The following is a 5,611-nucleotide window of genomic DNA, read 5'->3' as shown; positions in this document are numbered from 1 at the left end:
CATTTTGCATCATTGGTTTCCTTGGTTTGGAGCTGCCAGTTGGGTTCTGCTTTGAGAAGAACAAAGGAGGCCATTCCGTTCAGCAGAGGCTTCTGCAGTAAAGATCTACCCTTCTCCCTTGGCTTGGTGTGAAATCAAAATTACCCTGGGTGTGGGTGGGTGCACACACACATACACACACATGCTTCGCTACAAAACTGATTGGGCTTGATAAATTGACAGTTAAAGCTTGAAAATTCACGAGTAGTTTCGATAGGGCTTGATACATTGATACTGAAAGCTTGAAAATTTATGTAGAATGTGTAACTTCATAGCATCAGAGAGTGTTAATATAAGGCAACTGGCAGTTGGAACAGAGTTTTTTTCAGGTGAGGAAGGGGAGTAGAACGTCTACCTCCAGCCCGCAGGCCGGATGAATCACACACCGGAGGAATTACTTGCTTTGTTCAGCAATCTTGATTTTTTTTGCAGTTCTCAAAACTAGGGCATCAGCTAGCAGCAGCCGGCCTCTACTGGAGAAGCACTAGATGTTTATATATTTTTTAAAAAATTTAAACCCTCACCAAATGCTGCCAAAGACAGTTTTGTTTCTAACCCATTTGGACAAAGAAGAACAAATCTCCACCAAGTAAATACAATGGTACCTCTACTTACGAATTTAATTCATTCCGTGACCAGGTTCTTAAATAGAAAAGTTTGTAAGAAGAAGCCATTTTCCCCGTAGGAATCAATGTAAAAGCAAATAATGCGTGCGATTGGGGAAACCACAGGGAGAGTGGAGGCCCTGTTTCCTCCCAGGAGATTCCTAGAGAGGCCCCACGGAGACTTCTGCCCACCTTTTCCGGCCCTGTTTCCTCCCAGGAGATTCTTAGAGAGGCCCCACGGAGGCTTCTCCCTGCCTTTTCCGGTTACAGTTTCAGAGGCTCAGGTTTGTAAGTTCTTGAGAAGAGGCAAAAAAATCTTGAACACCCGGTTCTTATCTACAAACGTTCGTAAGTAGAGGTGTTCTTTGGTACCACTGTATATGGAAATGGAGGTAAAAAAATAGCATCCTGCCCTCCATGCTCCTTAAAATGCCATTAATGCTATCAATGAAGCCAAACCCCAAGGAATTAACTCATGAAAATTTAACTCTTGAGTGAAATTTTCTTGAGTTAATTCCTTGGGGTTTGTGAGTGAATTTGGGGGGTTCAAGTGTTACATTTTCTCCCATTTCATTCACTTGACCCATTCAATCCTCCAAGAAAAAGAGTTGGGGATCCAGAGAGGCTGAAAAGGGCCTCTCTTCTGTAGAACTCAAGGCCCTCACAGTGCCAAGCACCTTTCCCAAACACCAATTGGCTGTACTGGGGCCTAGTCACACCTACCGCTGCCTGCTTGACCAATGAGAAGCTTAGGACAAATATACCTCATATTCACACCTATTTTTCTCCACATACCAACTTTGTGAGGTGGATTGCGCTGAGAGAGAGAGATTGGCCCAAAGTCATCCCATTGCTTTCATGACTAAAGTGGGACTAGAACTCCCTGTCTCCTGGTATCTAGGCCAACACCTTCACCAATACACCAAACTGGGTTTCATATTACTTAACAAAATACTGATCAAACTGTAAGCAATATTGCCATCATATATGCCTACGGGATATTCATCTGGCTAGCATCCTTAGTCTGGTCAGCCACATTATTTTATCCCCTGGTTAGGACTTTAAAAAACTTTATTTGGAATGAGTAGCAATGAAAAAGCCTGCAAAGACTTAGGGCTAGAAAAAACATTCTTTGGTGGGAGTAGCAATGAAAACAAGCCTGCAAAGACATAAGGCTGGAAAAACCTTCGGATCAAGTAGCAATGAAAAAGCCTGCAAGCCAGTGGGAAGATATATTCGAAAAAGCTACATTACCATGTTTTTCAGAGTATAAGACACGTCTTTTTCCTCCCTAAAAGACGCTGATAATTTGGGTGTGTCTTATACTCTGAATGTAGCTTTTTTTCCCAGCCCTAACTAGCTGCTAATGATCTTCCCAGCTCTTACCTTACAAGCTCTTTCATTGTTACTCTCTGCCAAGAATGTCTTCCAAACCCTAAGTTTTTGCACGGTTTTTTCCATTGCTCTAACTTGCTCCGAATAAATTTCTTTACAGCCGTAACCAGGTGTTAACGATGTTCCCAGTTCTTACCAGCTTGCAAGCTCTTTCATTGTTACTCTCTGCCAAGAATGTCTTCCAAACCCTGTCTTGTATTTTTTCCATTGCTCTACTTGCTCCGAATGTTTCTTTCCAGGTGCTAATGATGTTCCTAGCTCTTACTGGCTTGCAAGCTCTTTCATTGTTATTCACTCCGAATAAAGTTTTTTCAAAGCCCTAACCAGGGGATAAAATAATGTGCTGAAGTTGACCAGATTAAGGACATTAGCCAGATGAATACCTGTTAAGCAGAGCCTTTCCCTATTTTCCTCCCCCAAAACTAAGGTTCGCCTTATACTCCAAAAAATACGGTATCTTGATCCTACTCTGCTGACATCATGTCTGAAAGCTCACATAATGTTGATTTTCTATTCCAGTCCTCTCAATATTAAAGGAGGCTTATTTCCATAAAAACCCGTAGTTGCAAAGCTCTCTCTTTCTCCATTGGTTCCTTAACCAGCAATTTAGACCTCCACTGATTTAATTAGCCCTACGGCTTTTAATCTTGACTCCACATTTTAACCAGCCGATTCGGATAGTATCTGTACCAAGCAGCAAGGCAGATAAAATCAAAATATGGCTATCGCCTCTTAAAAGCTTCTCTTGGTTGGAAACATTTGTTCCGCCGAGCTTCTTAAAGTGCTTCTACACCAGCTGGTTACCTTCAGGGCTTTGGTTCCCTTTCTCCCTCCCCTCCTCCTTCCCTTTTGTAGCATGTCTTTTAGACTATAAAATTAAAAGCAGTGTGTCAGCCATTGTTTGAAAGCCTTCTTAGAAGACCCTATTTACCTTTCTGTAGTTTGCTTAAATCAAACGGGATGCGTGGATAGATGGAGAATTATTTTTAAAAGCTAAGAACCAGTAATAATGACAGAGTTGGAAGGGACCTTGGAGGTCTTCTAGTCCAACCCCCTGCTTAGGCAGGAAGCCCTACACCACTTCAGACAGATGGTTATCCAACATATTTTTTCTGCCCTGTACTTGACGGCAACTCACCTGATCTACGTGGACACCTCAGCCGACCTCCGGAAAGAGACATGGGTGAGGCTGGGACAGGGTATTTTTCTTCCAGTGTTGGAGCAATTTACAACTTCTGGAGGCAAGCTGTTCCACTGGTTAATTGTTCTAACTGTCAGGGAATTTCTCCTTAGTTCTAAGTTGCTTCTCTCCTTGTTTAGTTTCCACCCATTGCTTCTTGTCTTACCCTCAAGTGCTTTGGAGAATAGGTTGACTCCCTCTTCTTTTGAGGCAACCCCTGAGATATTGGAAGACTGCTACCATGTCTCCCCTGGTCCTTCTTTTCATTCAACTAGACATACCCAATTCTTGCAACCGTTCTTCATATGTTTTAGCCTCCAGGACCCACATTCTTTTTGTGGCTCTTCTCTGCCCTCTTTCTAGAGTCTCAACATCCTTTTTACATCGTGGTGACCAAAACTGAATGCAGGATTCCAAGTGTGGCCTCACCAAGGCCTTATAAAGTGGTATTAACACTTCACGTGATCTTGATTCTATCCCTCTGTTAATGCAACCTAGAATTGATTTTTTCCTTTTCTGATACAATACACAAGCATTGTTGCCAATCTATCCTCCCACCGCACCCCAAAGAATTTAATTATGGAGTAAGAATCCACCTGAACATCATGGAAAATATTTGAATGACAAAATATACCATTGTGAAATATTCAAGCATTTCCGATAATGTGTGTTTAAGCATTCTCTCTTTCTTTCTTTCTCTCTCTCTCTCTCTCTCTCTCTCTCTCTCTCTCTCTCTCCTTGACTCTCTCTCTTTCTCTCTCTCTCTCTCTCTCTCTCCTTGACTCTCTCTCTCTGTGTCTTTGTTTCTCTCACACACTCTCTTTCTCTCTCCTTGACTCTCTCTTTCTCTCTCTCTCTCTCTTTCTCTCTCCTTGACTCTCTCTCTGCGTCTTTGTTTCTCACTCTCTCTCTCTCTCTCACACACACAAACACAAACAATTGTTGACAAATATTAGCAAATGAAACATAAGATTAGCGAGGTTACCAGTAAATTTCTCATCTTTTGTTCATTTCTGGGTTCTTGGTGAAGTTGTTATTTTTTCCTTTTAATCACACGGACATTTGCAATCAAACAATAGAATAATCACAGACATTTTCAGTAGTTTCCTAGGGAAGGGGTCTATCCCAATTTTTTTTTTAATTCTCTGGGTAACAGTAAAAACAATTTTTTTTCAAAACCCAAAAATCTGCTAATGGGAAACCAAAAAAAAGTAATAAAAACTAATTTGACATGCACTAGTGTTGATCAATCACCCCTCTGCCCCTAAGGAAATGTGTCTAGATTTAGGCCACTGAGTTCAATGGGCTTTGACCACAAGCTGGGTTCATGCCAGGCCCGAAGCCATGGTGAGTGGAATAAAGATTGATCGATCAAACCATGATTGGCTGGGTTCGTAGCACACAGCAAATCCAACCAACGAGAACACAGGTTAACTCAACATGACTTAACAAAGCAGGGCAATCCATTGCTTTAGGAGAGATCTTGGGAGAACACACAATCCCAAAATTTGGCGACCTTTGATCTTCTGCCCTGACGCCTAACCACTGAGCGTGTCATCTGGGGACAACCGAGTCGTGTAGGACTCCAGATTGGGCCTCTTCTCTCCCAAATTCCTCATATATACTGGTCTCTAAGAACAATACAGCAGTGAAGTCCTAAACCAGTGATGACAACCTTTTTTTTTCCTCGGGTGCTGAAAGCGCATGGGCGTGCGCTAACGTGCATGCGCGAGTGGCCACACTCATCATTCAATGCCTGGGGAGGGCAAAAACAGCTTCCCCTACCACCACCACCCCAGAGTCCCTCTGGAGACTGGAAATGACCTCCACAGGGAGTCTGGGGTGGGTGGGTTAGGGGAAGTTGGAACATAAGAACCTAAGAAGAGCCATGCTGAATCAGGCCAAAGCCCACCGAGTCCAGCATTGTGTGTCACATTTGTCCACGGGGATCTTGAACAGAAAGAGAAGGCAAAACCCTCCCTTTCCCTTGACCCCCAACAAATGGTACCCAAGGGAATCCTGCCTGTCTTAACCAACATAGAGGAGGCACATGGACATCCGTTTCAATGACCACCGATACACTTGGCATCCATGAATCTGTCTAATCCTGCTGTGAAGCTATCAAGGCTGACAGCTGTCACAACATCTTATGGAAGGGAATTCCATAAACCAAGGACCTGGGTGAAGAAATATTTCCCTTGATTTGTCCTCACTTTCTTACCTATGAGCTTTAGGGAGGGACCCTTGTCCTAGTATTGGGTGATAGAGAAAATAATTTTTCTCTATCCACCTTTTCTATCCCATGCATGATTTTATACACTTTGATCAAGTCACCCCTTAAACGCCGTCTTTCAAGGCTGAAGAGACCAAGGCGTGTCAACCTGATATCATA

This window comes from Erythrolamprus reginae, chromosome 8 (genome assembly GCF_031021105.1).
Source record: "Erythrolamprus reginae isolate rEryReg1 chromosome 8, rEryReg1.hap1, whole genome shotgun sequence".
NCBI classification, from domain to species: Eukaryota; Metazoa; Chordata; class Lepidosauria; order Squamata; family Dipsadidae; genus Erythrolamprus; species Erythrolamprus reginae.
The sequence above is the reverse complement of the archived record's forward strand: the minus strand, read 5'-3'. Positions refer to the sequence as shown.